General features: G+C 35.8%; 2 pseudogenes; one reads left to right on the top strand and one right to left on the bottom strand.

Annotated features, from left to right (window-relative positions):
- The window catches only part of LOC124826205 (protein argonaute 1-like), a 55,443-nt pseudogene that overhangs the window by 14,801 nt on the left and 22,216 nt on the right, over positions 1–18,426 (bottom strand).
- On the top strand, positions 17,533–18,240 carry LOC148193967 (uncharacterized; annotated as a pseudogene).

Genomic DNA, 18,426 nt, shown 5'->3' with positions numbered 1-18,426 from the left:
GATCACTTTAGACTTCCTCAAAGTGTGACACAACATACAAATGGTAGACTTCGAAATCTGTCTTTGTTATGGCCAAAACTGCAGAATAATCACTCCCTCACACCACCAAAAGTGAGTTTATAACATTCAATTAAGTAGGCAATGTTAAAAGTGACTGTAGAATGTGTAAGTACACAAGACCAACCTGAAAAACAGCAACAAGGTGGAGCTAACAGAAATTAGATGAAATAGCTAAAAATCACTACTCTAAACTGAAAAATATTGTACTAATTTTGAAAACTGCACTAAACTAGGAAAATATACTATAAATAAACTATCCTAACAAGCTAAGAATGGTAGAACGTAGCTATTTAAGCACTCCCACTACATAAAATACCTAAAACTCAAAATTCCCCAACTTAGAAACCCAAAAATTGTACCTAAAATACACTAGAAGTCCAAAGACCGCAAAATATATTAAAGTACTTAGCAAAACAGTAAACTAACTATCTACAACACTTTTAAAAGATAAAAGGAAGATAAAATTGAAGTGTCAATTGAAAAATAAAAATAAAAACAGAATTTACGAAAATGAACACCTATAAATAGACTAAAGTAGGTGAGAGTTTTATTTCCTTGGACAAATTTGTTATCAAACCTGCATTTAGACAACCAGTGAATGTTCATCTATATGTTCTATGTTGATGTATATATTGTATGCTCATGTATATTGTATGTTCATTTAGTAGGCTACTCCTTCATTAAGTTAAGTAGTCATTTAAAGTCCTATGGTACTAAAAACATTCTCAATAGAATGAGAAGGGTAACAGTACGTTAAACACTTACAATGTACAATTTTAATGTGAAAGTACTCTATAAAAGAGAACTTTAGCAATGTCAGATTATTGACGCCCCCAAATTGTATACACAACCACTTAGGATGTCAAAGGCATTTCAATACTGAGGACTTCTCTTTGGATGCCCTTATTGGATGCCTATGACAATAGTGTTGAAATTGCCTTCCATGTTTGACTTGAGTAGTAATAGGTTTATTACTTATGTCACATGGAGTGTTGCTGTTTTGGCTAAGTTTTTATTTGTTTGGCTTGTCACAGAACATGGCCCATTTTCTCAACCATCATGGATGGATGTACGACCGTTGTTATAGTGGAAGGAGAGGTTTGAAGGAATCTTTTGTCATTGGAATTGAAGAATTTGTGGAGACGGCCCGACGAAATCAATATTATGCTATTGATGGAGGGATTCGATGTCCATGAATTAAGTGCAAATGTACAAGGATTTTGAAAGATGAAGTCATCAAACTTCACCTATACCAAAAAAGGTTCATGCCTAATTACACGGTTTGGACATTTCATGGTGAAGAAATTCCTTCGACCTCCACTGCAGCTGAAAAGCGGCTTGCATCAGGTTCGAATACTATTGTACATACATCTGAGATAGATCAATTTGCCGATATGCAAGAGATGGTCGACAATGCTCTTCGTCGCCATGCTGAACAAGAAGCAAACGATAGTCATTATGAAGACACTACAGGAAATTCATTGATTATCGACGGGCTATTAGCGACGGTCCTTAGGCCTTGGGTAAACTTTGTTTACCGAAGGATTTTCCGAGGGTCTGTAAAGTAGTACATAATTGGAGGATTTTGGCCTTCGGTAATCGACATGGGACATTACCGAAGGAACTTGGCCTTCGGTAAGTGGTTGGTGTATAAGAAAATTTTTCCCTCCCCCTCATTTCGCGAAAGCTCTTCTTCCCCCAATATTCAGAATCTCCCAACTCTTTCTTCCCCTAAGTCCTTTTCCTAACTCCCTGTACTGCTTGTGCACACTGTTCCCTCCACCATCATTGCGCTCCAGCCTCGTCGTTCATTGAAGGAAGCCATCTTTGTCATTCGGCCGACCATTCCAAGAACGTCCTTGGAGTCATCTTCTCGAAGGGTCTTGGTCGTTGGCTACCGGTGTTCGCCTGCGTTAGCTGCCAGAGTTCGCCGCTCACATTATCATTAGGGCGAAATCAGGTATTCCCTCTCACATTTTCATTTCGCATTCAAACACATTTGCCCTCCCTTCTCTGATTTCCCCAATCTAAGAATCGTCACAATTATTTGGTCCAAGGGCCATAGGCGCGGGGTGCTGGAGTTCGCCTCCCTCCATTGTGCTTCAACCGCACCGTGAGCTCGTGAACCGCCATTGCAGTTCAATCGTGCCTCTGCAAACCTGTATTGGCCTGAACTTCACTTCCGGTTTGAGGACTCCTGTTCGCGACACTTCACTCGCGAGGTAATATTCCTTCGTTCCCCACCTGAAACCCTACAAATATGATATACATGTGTTGGAAATGTGGTGTGGTGTGTGATTCTGTATTGTTGTGATTATTGAGTTGATGAATTTGTAATTGTATAATGAGAAACATGAGATTCTGTTCCATTTATCTTCTTTCATTTGATTTGCCTGATCTTGTTTCTAGTTTCTAGTTCTAAATAGGAATGTAGGTTAGTTATTGTGTTCTCATTCAAACAATCAAACATGAGACAACCATAAGCATAAAGAGTTTATTTATGAATGTACATACACCTTGAGGTGCTGCGGAACTCATAGAGCTTGCCACGGTTGGAAAAAATGATGAGGGCAACCTCAGCATCACAAAGGACTAAGAGCTCATATAGGCCTTATTGAGCAAGCCATTTCTTCTCTTGGCAAATGTGACTTGCCTGTTCATTTGGTTCTTTATCCTCTTCAGTTAAACCCTCCCTCTTCCCATCTCTATTTTCTCTGTCTACATCTCTTAAAAACACACACTGTTTCTTGCTCTGGAAACTCTCTTTCTTGTATTGGTTAATAGAAGATTGTGCTTTCTTAAATTGACTCTTTGCTTAGGGTACCGAAAGGGATAAAACAGTAGTGCAATATGTTACCAATAAAGAGTATTGGTAAATCTTGAAGAAATTTGTTTTGATGATGCTACAAGAAGTTTTAGTTGCAGAAGATATTAGAATTAGTTAAAAGCAATTTGTAGAAATTAAATGTAGTAGGAAATTCTTGTAAACCTTGTAAACTTGCATTTTTAACTACAATAATCGATTATGATTAAGCAATAATCGATTATCACAAGTCATACTTGAATAATCGATTATCACTTCATATAATCGATTATCACATTTTTGAAAAACCTATAACGGACTTGAATAATCGATTATCACTTACAATAATCGATTATTCATGGCAGTTGGGAGCTGACCTTTGGCACTCAGTGTACTTGGCTATATATTTTGTTTTGGAGAAATTAGAAAGGAACGTTTTTTGAACTGAGAAAGCTTAGAACACTGTGTGTCAGAGGAACGTTCTCAGAAAGCTTTTTGTTCATTGTTCCTTTGCTTGGTCTTGTGAAAGGAGAGGCTCGCGTATCGTGTGTCGATAGTCGGAGCAGACTCTCTTCAAGTTAGCAAGGTGCTCTGCCTGGTCTTGTGAAAGGAGAAGCTTGTGAATCGTTGGTCGATTGCTGAAGCGGTTCTCTTCAAGTTGGTAGAGTGGTTCTATTCATTTTATTCTTGTTCATTATCTTGTAATCTGTTAAACAATTTTTTAGTGAAAAAGGTTAATCACTATTTATAGTGATTAACGACTGGACGTAGATTCTGTTGAATCGAACCAGGATAAAAATATCTGTGTAATTTTTCTTATTCCCTACATTCATTTTATTTTACGTATATCAACTGTTTGATTAATTTTCTGAAAGAAAATTATTTTTACTAAAAGGACCAAATTAAGTTTAATTGTGATCGAACACGCTTTCCACTCTCTGAGTTGTTAATTCCTCTGCGCTATACTCTTCGAAAAATACCCCCTCCGATACCATCAATTGGTATCAGAGCTTGCTTTGATAGTTTTTCAAAATTTGCGAAAATGGCTGGTCACAATCAAAACCATGTATATGCTGAGGGTGCTTCCATTAACAGACCTCCATTGTTTACTGGTGATAACTATGCTTTTTGGAAAGTTAGAATGGAGATTTTTATGGGGTCTGTTGATAGAGGTATTTGGGAAGCTGTACAAAATGGCCCTTATATTCCTATGAATACTATTGATGGTGTAGAGACTGAAAAACCTTATTTTAATTGGACTGCTGAAGAAAATAGACGAGCTCAGTTTGATATTAAAGCTCGCAATATAATTTCATCTGCTGTTGTACTTGATGAATTTTATAGAATTTCAGTGTGTAAGACAGCACAAGAAATGTAGGAAGTCCTCAAAGTCACTCATGAAGGAACAGAGGACGTAAAGCGTGCTAGGAAGAACACTCTCATTCAGGAATATGAGATGTTCAGAATGCAACCTGGAGAAACGATCTTTGATGTTCAAAAACGATTCACTCATATTATGAATCATTTAACAGGGTTGGGTAAGACTTTTGATACTGATGAACTTAATGTGAAAATTCTGAAATCTCTGGACAGGTCTTGGCAACCAAAGGTGACTGCCATCTCGGAATCTCAAAATCTTACTCAGATGTCAATGCCAATCTTGTTTGGAAAGCTCCGTGAGCATGAACTTGAGCTGAGGAGATTGACTGCTGAAGAGGATCAAGGCAAAAGGAAAACTCTAGCTTTCAAGTCTGAAATTTCTAAAGGAAAAAGCTCTAAGAGGATCGAAGAAGATGATTCTGATGATGAAGAAAATATGAGCTTCATGATAAAGAAATTTGCAAAGTTCATGAAAGCAAAGGGAAAGGACAAGTTTCTCAAAGATAGGAAAGAAAGTCAAGAATCTCCATCAAACGTAAAGTGCTTTGGTTGTGGAGAAAGAGGGCACGTAAAATCTGAGTGTCCAAAAAGCAGGAAAAGTGAAGACAAGAAGGAGAGAAAATTTCAAAAGAAAAAGAAAGCATACATAGCTTGGGAGGATAATGCCTCTAGTTCAACAAGTTCAAGTGACACAGAAGAAGAAGCCAATATTTGTCTAATGGCTGAATCAGAAGATACTGGAAGCCAAGTGATTCCAGCTTTGAATCTAGTGAATTAGACTTGCAAAAGGCTTTCTATGAATTGTTGATTGAATCTGAAAAGCTTGATGCTGCACATAAAAAACTTAAGAAAGAGCACAATGAATTAAAATTGAATTATGAAAAGTTGCTTGATGATGAAGTTGTCTTAAGAAATAAAGTTAGTTCTTTAGAAACAAAATTAACTGATGCAAATGCTACTATTGAACTTGTTGAATGTTTGTCTTGTAAGAATCATATGTTTCATATTGACATACTTGAAAACTTACTTGCAAAGGAAACCAAGACTAATTCACATGCTAAGACAAACTTTAAGAGAAGAAATGTTAAAAATATAAACATGCATCTTCATAAAAAGTCTAAAGTTAAGAGAACTCGTAGAGTTTGGGTTGAGAAAGGGACTTTTGTGAAAAACAAGGTGCATGATGTTTGTTGTTTTTATTGTATGAAAAAGGGACATACTTCTAACAAATGTAGAATTAAACATTTTGATGTTCCAAATGGAAAATATGCTTGGATTCCTGTTATAAAGTAAATTGTCTCTAACCTCAAAGGACCCAAATGAGATTATGGGGACCAAAACTCTATTGTTTTTACTTTGCAGGTTAAGTTTTCAAAAGGATAAGAGAGCTCTATGGTATTATGCTCTTTGAAGTGATGCTACAAACCAGGATGTAACTCCATCAAGTGGTATCCAAAAGCCTTCATTCAAGCACCAAGTATTTGAGCTAAGTGTTGTTTAAACTGTGATGTTACATCTTGTTTTTATTTAATCTTCCATTATTTAATTACTGTTATATTCATTACTGGTTAGGCAAATGATATGTTCATCACTATTTCATTCATCCTGTGGTGTGTTCTTGTCTGTTTACACATTTTGATCAAGTGAAATTCATTTATTTAAGATATTCATGTGTTGAATTTCATTCATGTCATGTAAAGCCATGTGCATTGTTATTTCAGTGCTTTGTTGATAATTATCTATAGAATTTGTGTTTAACTGGCTTAGTATTCAATTTCATGAGTACTTTGAAGTTACCTTTGGTGTAATCTCTGTCAAGCATCAAAAACTATGAAAAAGTCATTTAAATGAGTTGGTTGACAAATTTTCATTAGCAATTTTTTGATGATTAAGATATGTGAAAAATTAAATTTTCATTTCTATTTCAAAGTTGGTTCTGTGGAGATTTGTTTTTAAGTTCAAATGCATAATGAATGAGCTATGATAATATACATTGAGAGCCTGGGTGCAGAAAATGAACTTATCAAATTTGCATAATTTTGATGTAAATTATTTTGTTTAAAAAATGTTGAAAGATAGCACCTGAATCAGCTCTTGTGGTTGAATTTTTGCATATGTTGTTTTGATATGCATAGTTGAATATATGAAGTTGAACAAATTGGGATATGAGAGTGCATGAATCATAGTTGTTGTTTTGAAAGTTGTAAATTGTGTTGTCAAAGTTAATTTTTTTAACTGATTGTGCTAGCTGAAATGTTTTCATGTCAAACCTGTAGCAGCTGTGATCATTTCCATTTAAGCTACTGTTGCATTCATTTTAGTTTATAAATTGGTTGCTTAATCATTGATATCTTAATTGTTTGAAAAGTGGTTGTTGATTTCGTGGGTTAATTGAGTATGCTAAAAACTAAATTTGAATTGCATATTTAAGGGGGTATCTTTACTTTATGAACTTAGAAGAGAGTTAGGAGTGTTAGACATATCTTAGAATCAAAATCTATGCAAATTTTTGCATTTTTCGTAAACTTAACGCTTCATAATCGATTATCACCAAGTCATAATCGATTATTCATGCATAAATTTCAATTCTGGAAAATCTTGAGCAGATAATCGATTATCATTATGCATAATCGATTATCATGCAATTCTAGGCAGTAATTATTGAACTGATAATCGATTATCACGAGCCATAATCGATTATCACGCTGACAGTTTCAAAAATAGAGCCGTTGGAGCATCCCATAACGGCTATAAACGATCATAAACGGCTAGTTTGTCCATTTTTCTTATAAATAGCCCCCCATAATCGATTATTAGACACTCCTTTGCACCCAAATACTGCTAAAATCAAATCTAGAGCTCCAATCTTCTTCATTTCCCTTCACCTTCTCAAAATCTCATTTTCCCATTCTTCCTCCATGGCTGACTCAAGAAGGCACCGTCGCAGAACAGCTGGAGCCTCCTCTTCTTCTCAACCACGTCTTGCAAACATAGATGGATGGATTTCAGATCAAGGGAAACACGCAGACTTTGTTAATTCTTGGCAAGAAAGGAAAATCATGGCGGTAAAGTTTATTCGTCTTGACTTTTTCCGCTTCTATGGCTTTCAATTTCCAAACACTTTTGCTGAGCAGGGGTTAACGCATCTGTTAGAACAAAAAGGCTGCATTTATCCTGATCTGATAAGAGTCTTCTACTTCAACATGCGCTATCGAGATGCGATAATATCTACTACGGTCAAGGGAGTACGCATCATTTTAGATGATGACATATGGACCAATGTTGCTCAACTTCCCATCTGGGATAATGCTGTCAAAGTCCACTTAGGACTTGAAGATTTCAACAGGATGATGACTTTTCAATCCTTCCTACGTCATCCTGAACGTCAAACAAATAGAAGGCAATTACTGGTTGGAGGTTTTAAAGTTGAAGAAAGGATGATCCACTACTTGATTGTCTGGATTTTATGTCCTAGAGCAACCAACCATGCTCAATGCTCTGAGCAGGATTTACTTCTATTGTACGGGATTCTAAATCACATACACATCGACTGGCCTGCTCTCATTGCTGACACAATGGTAAAAGCCAAGAAATCCCATTCATATCAACTTCCCTATGCTCTTCTTATCTCTAGGATTTTAGAATTCAAAGGTGTACCTGTTGAAGGAGAACTAGTTCAAAATATTGAAGCTGTGGGATCAGAAATTGGAGATACAACCTTTCGTCAAATGGGATTCATTACTAGAGGAAGAGTCCTTATTCACAAAGATGATGATCATCCTGATGTAGATGAAGATGATGACATGGACACTCATATGGCTGACCCAGTAAGTGTTGCTGCTCCGTCTGATGCTGGACCATCCAACATACCCTCCTCTTCCTCAACTTCTATGGAAGAACATTTTGCAAGGTTATCTAAACAATTGGAGGATATGAGTCTTGCACAAAAGACTCACTTTGAGGAGATTTATGAGTGGCAACGATCTGTTGATGAGTACATGGTTGATCAATTTCTTGATCTTGATGTTCGTCTATCTAACATCGAGAATCATCTCAACATTCAACCTCCCGAGAGATCTCCTAGTCCTGAGTTTTAGATATAGGTTCTATGTTAGACTGTTTTGTTGTTTACTTGCCATTTCATCTATGTTATAATTCTGTCTGTTATGTGTCTTCTTATAATGTAATCTTTATTTTCATAAATAAAATGATCTCTTGATTATATGCATCCTTTGATTAATTGAGGGGGAGATCATATTTAGGGGGAGCCTTTAACATCCGATCTTTTTCCTTCTGATCAAAAAGGGGAGAAGAATAATACAAGGGGAGAAGTATAAATTATTACAGGTATTGCTAACCTTGTTGTTGTTTGTTAGCTTGTATGTTTTGCAGGTAAGCCAAACTTGCTTTTAAAATTGAATTTTTGATCATCATCAAAAAGGGGGAGATTGTTACCAATAAGGAGTATTGGTAAATCTTGCAGAAATTTGTTTTGATGATGCTACAAGAAGTTTTAGTTGCAGAAGATATTAGAATTAGTTAAAAGCAATTTGTAGAAATTAAATGTAGTAGGAAATTCTTGTAAACCTTGTAAACTTGCATTTTTAACTACAATAATCGATTATGATTAAGCAATAATCGATTATCACAAGTCATACTTGAATAATCGATTATCACTTCATATAATCGATTATCACATTTTTGAAAAACCTATAACGGACTTGAATAATCGATTATCACTTACAATAATCGATTATTCATGGCAGTTGGGAGCTGACCTTTGGCACTCAGTGTACTTGGCTATATATTTTGTTTTGGAGAAATTAGAAAGGAACGTTTTTTGAACTGAGAAAGCTTAGAACACTGTGTGTCAGAGGAACGTTCTCAGAAAGCTTTTTGTTCATTGTTCCTTTGCTTGGTCTTGTGAAAGGAGAGGCTCGCGTATCGTGTGTCGATAGTCGGAGCAGACTCTCTTCAAGTTAGCAAGGTGCTCTGCCTGGTCTTGTGAAAGGAGAAGCTTGTGAATCGTTGGTCGATTGCTGAAGCGGTTCTCTTCAAGTTGGTAGAGTGGTTCTATTCATTTTATTCTTGTTCATTATCTTGTAATCTGTTAAACAATTTTTTAGTGAAAAAGGTTAATCACTATTTATAGTGATTAACGACTGGACGTAGATTCTGTTGAATCGAACCAGGATAAAAATATCTGTGTAATTTTTCTTATTCCCTACACTCATTTTATTTTACGTATATCAACTGTTTGATTAATTTTCTGAAAGAAAATTATTTTTACTAAAAGGACCAAATTAAGTTTAATTGTGATCGAACACGCTTTCCACTCTCTGAGTTGTTAATTCCGCTGCGCTATACTCTTCGAAAAATACCCCCTCCGATACCATCACAATAGTGGAAATAAAAGAGGAAACCTGAAAAAGGTTCCCTTACGTTTTTTTTTCATCTCCCTGCCGTATACCCTCCATAATATGTGTAATCAGCTTACTAACTTACCACAATTTGACACCTCAACTTTTTGTGTAAATGCTACACACATTTACTACTTCATTCAACTTTGTTTATGCTTCAATAGGAAATGTATATTGAGTTAGTAGGTTATCTTCACTAGCAAAATACCCTTTGATCTAAATGTTTGTTAAGTTGTATTCTATCTAATGTATATTCATTATATAATTGATTTTGGATTGTAAAGTTTGCAATTTGAGCAATTTGAGCATGTATGAATTGCCTATTTTGATGATAGCCTTGATGGGAAATAAATTGTGCAATTTGAGCATAGAAACTTATGTTGATGTTGTTTTAGTATGTTGCTGATTGATCTATCTAAAACACTAAAGCCTTGATGGGAATCAGCATTTTCCCCTAAACCTAAACTTAAAATAACTCACAAAACTGCATAACAGTACACAATGAGCATATAGGAGGAGAGGTTACTTGTTAAGTAACCCTACCGTTCAACCTTTCCAAAATAACTTTCTGTCAAAGTTATTCATTGTTTCCCCCTGAAATTGGCTTGCATAATACTCCCACATATGAAATAAGGAAAGAGTGAGTAGAGGAATTGCCCATTATTGCAATATAGATGTCATGATTGCACCAGATCAATGGTAGAAGTGAATGTTAATGAGCCTATTTGGAAGTAGAAGCCTACCCTATAAGTTATTACAATGTTTGATAGTTCACTTTCACACTAAGAAGTGGAAACTAAGCTATTACAATGTTTGATGGTGCACTTGGAATTGCTTGAAAAGCATTTTTCCAAGCCACTTTAAGTTGAAAATGAACATAAAATGGAAAGAAATTACAAAGGTTCCGTGATACCAAGCCAAATTTACAATGCAATGTTGGTACAATGAAATAAAGCCAAGTGTGGCTGCTAGTTGAGATTGGTTGAAGACCAAATGTGATGTGTTTTTGCTGTTGAAATGGTTGCTGGACCAGCAATGTTAAAGTGCTCTTGGAGTCCAAGCTTGAAGCCCTTTAAACACCTCATCCACTTCCTAAGATGCTACCCCCTTGGAGCAAGTAATCTGAGGTAGAAACACTGCACCAAAACGTCACAGCACCAAAGCAAACACCTAACCAGTCAACAAACAAATCAGCTGCTGCACCAGGATTTAATTTTCGCAGTACAGTTTTTTGGCACAAATTTGAAGGCAAACAAGTTGAATTCAAGTGAATTTAAGCTTGGAATAACAGAAGGGACACAAAAGGAACCTAGTAGAGGCACTAGAACAGATTAAACAAGCAAGAAAAGACTCAAAATAGTGATGAAATTGTGTGCTTCGAAACTGTTTGATAAAATTCAAAACTGTTTGACAAAATGCCCCAAAGAACAGCAGATTTTGTGTTTCTGGTTTTTGACCTTTCAAATCTGGATTGCAGGATTTAAATTGGTTTTTATGATTGCTATACACTTGGATAAGCATATAAATGTAATTGGAAACTTAAACCCAACTTTTGCCAATCCAAAAATGAAAATTAGAATATGGCTAATGCCAAACAACACAAAAAAAAACATTCTGCACCAGAAATATGACTGAAAATTGGTGGTTTCAGTGTCAAAATTGATTGGCAGTGGTGCAAAGGCTTAAGTGAGACATCAAAAAAGTGTATATCATCATTGTGAACATGTTTAAATTCTGAAACAGCAAAGAAACATTCTGCATCCGAAAATGAATGGTACACTTCCAATTTTAAGAAAAATTGATGGTTTAAATGGTGATTTGGCACACTTGGCTGGAAAATGACCAAATGAACAGTATGAAGAAGTTTTAAATGGTCAAATAAACTGTTCCTAATGTTCACAATGCACAGAAACAAGGGGAGGCAGCAATTGGCAGTGCAAGTTGTTATTTATGCAGAATAAAAGCACCAAAACTGCACCAAAATAAGAAATGTAGGAAAAAAATTGGAAACTGCAGTGGTGAAAATGAACAGCAGTGATTAAAATGTTCAAATGCCACTTCAAACAAGTTTGTATCATCAAATGGAATATGTTGAAGCACTTAAACAGCCACAACAAAGTCCATATCAGTTTTGACTGGTTTAATTCCAAATTTAACCAAATTTGATGACTGAAACTATAATTTGATACAAAGGCTGGAAAATTACCATATGAACAGTAACAATAGGTTTCAAATGGCCAAATATACTTGCACAAACAGTCAATCAGCACAGAAACACATTGCAACAACAATTGATAGTGGTAGTTTCCAAAAATGTAGAAAAATATACTAAAAATTGTTGCAGCATGAAGAAAACAGCAAGTTCAAAGTTGGATGGATCAACAAACATGCAAGAAAGGTCCTAAGTAACTACATCTAGCTTCAGAAATTGAGCTAGGGAAATAGCACATGGCCTAAGACACACAATGACAGCACACGGTGCAAAGCTGGATTAAAACTGTGACATGTAAAACAGATTTTGGAATCAACTCAACCATTCATTTTTCAATTCTGTGATTGATTGGAGTTGCTATCACTTGAGACATGCTTAAAATCATAAAAGAAACTTGTCTCAAGCTTTAGACACAACAAAACTGAGTAGAAACAGTATTGACCAAAGCAGACCAGAAATTGAATTGGAGAATTGTGAAACAAAGACAGCACAAGCTACTAAAAGTAGGCAACTCAAGTATGCATTTTGCATTTTAGTGATTAACAAGAGTTGATACTACTTGAAACAGGTTTAACAATAGTAAACACACTTGTACCAATATTCAAAACCACAAAATCTGACCAAAAACAATGAGCACAACTTGAAACCAGTAAAGAGTGTTGATGCAAATTTATAAAACTGGAAACAATGTTTGCACTGCTATTAGCTCTAATGATCAAAGCTGGACATGGTGCCATTGCTTTTCATGACCAACATAGAGCAGAAATTGCTTTAAACACAAACAAAACTGAAAAACCAAAGAAATAGAAGATTTGACTATTTATGGACCTAAGATTACACTACACCATGGTAAATTTGGTAAGAATGATGATGTGCAATCTGTAAAAGACGCCTAAAAGTGTCTACACAAGTTGTTACCTCCTAGAAATGACCAAGAATGGACTCAAGAATTGATTCCTAACACACTTTCTTGAAATCAGTACTAAAACCTCAAAAGGGCTACTAGAAATGCACTAGAATGGTCAAATTTTGATGACTGCACTAAACTAGCCTAAGAAACTTCAAACAAACTGTCCTAACAAGTTTAGGATAGTAAAACAATGCTAATTAGAAAGTCACACTACAAAAACAACTTAGAACTCAAAATATGACACCCTAGAACCTAAAACTAATTAGTAGAATACACTAAAAGTGGTCATAATGCATAGTGTAATAAAGTAGTAACCAAAACAGTAAAACAACTATCTACACAAGTTTTAAAACATAAAAGAAAGATAGAAATGAGGGCACAATGAGATGATACAAAGTATACAAAATCAAACAGCAGTAAAAATGAAAACTGCACCAGAAAAATGACTTTAAAAGTGTGCTTTGAAACCCAAAAATGATTGGCAGTGTTTGTAAAGCTTAAGTGATGATTCAAGCAACTTTATACCATCAATTTAAAGGTGTTTAAACATTGAAACAACAACGAATCACAGTACACTCGAAAATCACTAATTCACTTCCAAATTTAAGCAAAATTAATGGTTTAGGAAGTGATTTTGCATGTAGGCTCAAATTTGACCAAATGAACAGTGCACACAGGTTTGAAGTGGTAAAATAAACTTGTTCAAACATTCACAATGCGCAGAAACAAGCAGATGCTTCAATTCAGACCTGCTATAGCCAATTATGCAGCATTTTTAAACAAAAATTAGCACTAGAAGTTTGAGTTTTTAGTGACTAAAAAGTGTACTTATAAGGTGAGAAATTGTGATTTCACCTAATGTAGACTCATTCTAAGGTATGTAAACATCCTAACAAGTCTAACTTAGTGAAATCAAGGTAGGAAAGTAGTGAAAAGCAAAGAATAACCTAAAACTAAAAGTTTTAGTATTTAGCACCTAAAAAGTGTGTTCAAAGGGTGAACAATTGCAAATAGAACTAATGTAGACTAAATTTAAGTAATGTGAAAATCCTAACATGTCTAAAGTACTGAAATAAACCTAGGAAACTATTCAAAAGCAAAGAATTAGGTACAACTGAAATTTTGAGTAGTTGGAAGCTATAAAAGTGTGCTTAAAAGGTAAGAATTTGCAACCAGACCTAATGTACACTTATTTTAAGTAATGTGAACATCCTACCATGTCTAAACTAGTGGAATGAAGCTAGGAAACTTGACAAAAGCAAAGAATTACCTCAAACTCAAAGTTTGAGTATTTAGAACCTAAAAAGTTTGGGTATTTTAACTAATGTGATTGTCAGTAGATACTTTTATAGCTATTTGATTGCCTAAATTATGTTAATATGTATTATATATCCATGCTTTTATAGATATTTGATTGCCTAAATTATGTTGATGTCTATATTGTATGTTCATGTATATTGTCTTACATTTATTAGGCTACAACTTGATTAAGTTAAGTAGTCATTTAAAATCCTATGGTACTACACACATTCTCAATGCAATGAGAAGGGTAAAAATACTATAAACACTTAGAACCTACAAAATATTTGGAAGTACTCTAGACAAGAGAACTTCAGTAGTAATAAGTTGTCTCCTCCAACTTTAATACACAACCCCTTAGGATGTCTAAGGCATTTCAATACTGAGGACTTCTATTTGCATGCCCTTATTTAATGCCTATGACAATAGTGTTCAAATTGCCTTCCATGTTCGACTTGAGTAGTAATAGGTTTATTACTTATGTCACATGGAGTGTTGCTGTTTTGGCTAAGTTTTTATTTGTTTGGCTTGTCACAGAACATGGCCCATTTTTCCAACCATCGTGGATGGATGTACGACCGTTGTTATAGTGGAAGGAGAGGTTTGAAGGAATCTTTTGTCATCGGAGTTGAAGAGTTTGTGGAGACGGCCCGACGATATCAATATTATGCCCTTGATGGAGGGATTCGATGTCCATGCATCAAGTGCGAATGTACAAGGATTTTGAAAGACGAAGTCGTCAAACTTCACCTTTACCAAAAAGGGTTCATGCCTAATTACATGGTTTGGACATTTCATGGTGAAGAAATTCCTTCGACCTCCACTACAGCTGAAAAGCGGCTTGCATCAGGTTCGAATACTATTGTACATACATCTGAGATAGATCAATTTGCCTATATACAAGAGATGGTCGACAAGGCTCTTCGTCACCATGCTGAACAAGAAGCAGACGATAGTCATGATGAAGAGCCTCCAAATGAAACGACTCAGAGGTTTTACAATTTACTTACAGAGGCAAATCTACCTGTATTTGAAGGTTCATCTGAGTCAAAATTGTAAGTTGTGCATTAGACTCATGGCTGGCAAATCTAATTGGAACGTTCCCATTCAAGCAGTGGACTTCTATACAAAATTGATGTTAGATTTGACACCACCAAACAATTTTATGCCGAAGAATTATTATCAAGCCAAAAAATGTGTTTCAAAGTTGGGATTGGGAGTCCAGAAGATTGATTGTTGTGTTAATGGATGTATGTTATTCTACGACAATGACAGTGGCAAAAATGATGCATTGTTGGTTGAATGCAAGTTTTGTGGCTCACCTCGATATCATACGATGCATGCTGGCCAGAGGCAAAAAAAACCCATTCCCTTAAAGTCCATGTTCTACTTGCCTATAATTCCAAGATTACAAAGAATGTTTACTTCAATGCAAACATCACAACACATGACATGGCATGATGGTAACAAAACTGAAGGATTTTTGCGTCATCCTTCTGATGGTGAAGCTTGGAAGCACTTCAATCGTAAACATCCATCATTTGCTAGTGAACCGCGTAACGTCAGACTTGGTCTATGCTCTGATGGGTTTACCCCGTACATTCAGGCCTCGGCATCACCATATTCATGCTTGCCCGTGATAGTTACCCCATACAATCTACCACCTGAGATGTGTATGACAAAGCCTTACATGTTTTTATCGTGTATAATACCAGGTCCATCTAATCCCAAATCATTAATTGATGTTTATTTGGAGCCTTTGATTGATGATTTGAAGAAGTTATGGAATGGTGTTTGGACGTATGACGTTTCAAGGAAGCAAAATTTCCTTATGAGGGCAGCCTTGATGTGGACTATTAATGACTTCCCAGCGTACGACATGTTATCTGGTTGGAGCACACATGGTCGATTAGCTTGTCCACATTGCATGGAACATACAAAGTCATTCCAATTGAGTTATGGTCGGAAAAGTAGTTGGTTTGACTGCCATCGACGGTTCTTGCCCATTGATCACCCCTTCAGAAGAAACAAAAAGGCATTTCGCAAAGGGCAAGTTGAAACGGATTTGCCCCCGCCGAAGTTGACTGGATCACACATTTGGAGAAGAGTTAAAGACTATCCAAAAGTCACTGAATCTGGTCACAATAGGATAAAAGGGTTTGGAGAATGGCATAATTGGACTAAAAGAAGCATATTCTGGGAACTTTCCTATTGGAAAGACAACTTGCTAAGACACAACCTCGATGTCATGCACACAGAAAAAAACTTCTTTGACAATGTCTTCAACACAGTTATGAATGTTATAGGGAAGACAAAAGATAATGAGAAAGCAAGAAAAGATTTACCTTTGTATTGAGGACGAAAAGACTTAGAGTTGAAGGCGCAAGGTAACAGCCGATTATTTAAACCAAAAGCAAATTACACCATGTCAAAAGATGCGACAAGAATAGTGTGTGGATGGATCAAGGGGCTTAGAATGTCAGATGGATATGCTTCTAACTTGTCCAGATGTGCCAATGTTCAGAACGGTACAATTCAAGGGTTGAAGAGTCATGATTGTCATGTATTCATGGAGACTTTCATCCCTCTTGCATTCAGTTGTTTGCCAATGCACGTGTTAAATCCACTGATAGAAATTAGTAACTTCTTTAAAGATTTGTGTTGCACGACACTAAAGGAGAATTCCCTTAAAAAGATGGATGAAAATATCCCAATTATTCTCTGCAAATTGGAAAGAATATTCCCTCCTGCATTCTTTGATTCAATGGAGCATATTCCAATTCATCTTGCATATGAAGCTTGGCTTGGGGGACCGGTGCAATACAGGTGGATGTATCCATTTGAGAGGTTTATGGGAGAATTCAAACGTTCAGTTAAAAATAAAGCTAGAGTAGAAGGCTCAATTTGTGCAACTTACTTGCACAAAGAGACAACGTATTTTTGTTCACATTATTTCAAAAACTTCATGTTATCCCCCACTCATGTCAGAAATGAAATGCAATGGAAAGTTGAATCACGTGAAGGTGCATTATCAGTTTTTCGACAATCAGGCCGTCACGCAGGGAAAGAATTCACACATTGGTTAACTGATGCTGAATTCACTTCTGCTCATGTCCATGTCTTAATCAATTGCAGTGAAGTTAAGCCGTACCTTGAGTATGTATTCATCCATCTCTTATCTTTCCAACGACACAATTGTTATACACTAATGAATTTCATTTGTACCAGGTCATTTCTTGTGGCTGAGCAAGTCGCAGAAGGAAATACTTTTGCTAGAATACACTCTGAGTTTCCCCATTGGTTTAGAAATAAGGTTTGTAGTTTTTCTTACGTTTAGAAATCGGTTAATTTGACTTTTGTTTTGATTATTTTTTTAGTGTCTTTGTAGGTTTTTAATCAGGCATTAACTCCCACAGTTCAAGAGTTAAGAAATCTCTCGAATTGGCCAATGAGATGTGTCAAAGAATGGCACACTTACTTCACCAATGGTTACAAATTCCATACACATGAATGGTCTAAAGGAAAGAAAACATCAAATTGTGGTGTGTATGTGAAGGCCCTAACAGAGGGTTGTTATGATGATTTCTACGGCATCATTCATAAAATATATGAGCTAGAGTACAACAGCACTACTTCTCTAAACAAAGTAGTGCTTTTTTATTGTGAATGGTTTGATCCTTCTAGAGTTGGTACTAGAGTTGATCCACGCTTTAATATTGTCGAACTCAACCAGAGATTAAGATATGGACCGTTTGATCCTTTCATTTTACCAACTAATGTCAGATAGGTTTATTATGTGCCATATCCACCATTCCGCAATATTGACAAGCGTGGTTGGGCCGTAGCAATACAAACCAACCCTAGAGGTCGCATTGACTCAAATGAGGTTGAGGAAGATGTTGCCTACCAACTTGACCAAATGTCACAACCACGAGAAATTATTGAAGTTGAACGTATAACCGCATTGGTCGACCTTGATGGTGATGGAGATGAATTAGAAGCAACAATACAAGGTGATGAAGAACAAGAAGAAGAGGAACAAGAAGAAGAAGAAGAAGATGATGATGATGATGACGACGACCAAGAAGAAGATGATGATAATAATCTCGATGATGAAGAAGAAGATGAAGATGAAGATCATGATGACGATGATTGAATGTTGGACATCTATTGTAGCAAATTGAACTATCATTTGAATAGAGTTATCTAAAATACTATCTTACAAGTTGTATGCAATTATTTATACATTGACTTTTAAAACCATTGATCCTTCCTTATTCATTTTTTTTCCTTTATTTGTAACCATTTCAATGCAGTGATGACAGGACAAGGTTCAGAACGT

The sequence above is a fragment of the Vigna umbellata genome, chromosome 8, assembly GCF_029865625.1.
Source record: "Vigna umbellata cultivar VRB3 chromosome 8, Vumbellata_1.0, whole genome shotgun sequence".
Classification (NCBI taxonomy): domain Eukaryota; kingdom Viridiplantae; phylum Streptophyta; class Magnoliopsida; order Fabales; family Fabaceae; genus Vigna; species Vigna umbellata.
This window is presented reverse-complemented; position numbering and strand designations above follow the sequence as displayed.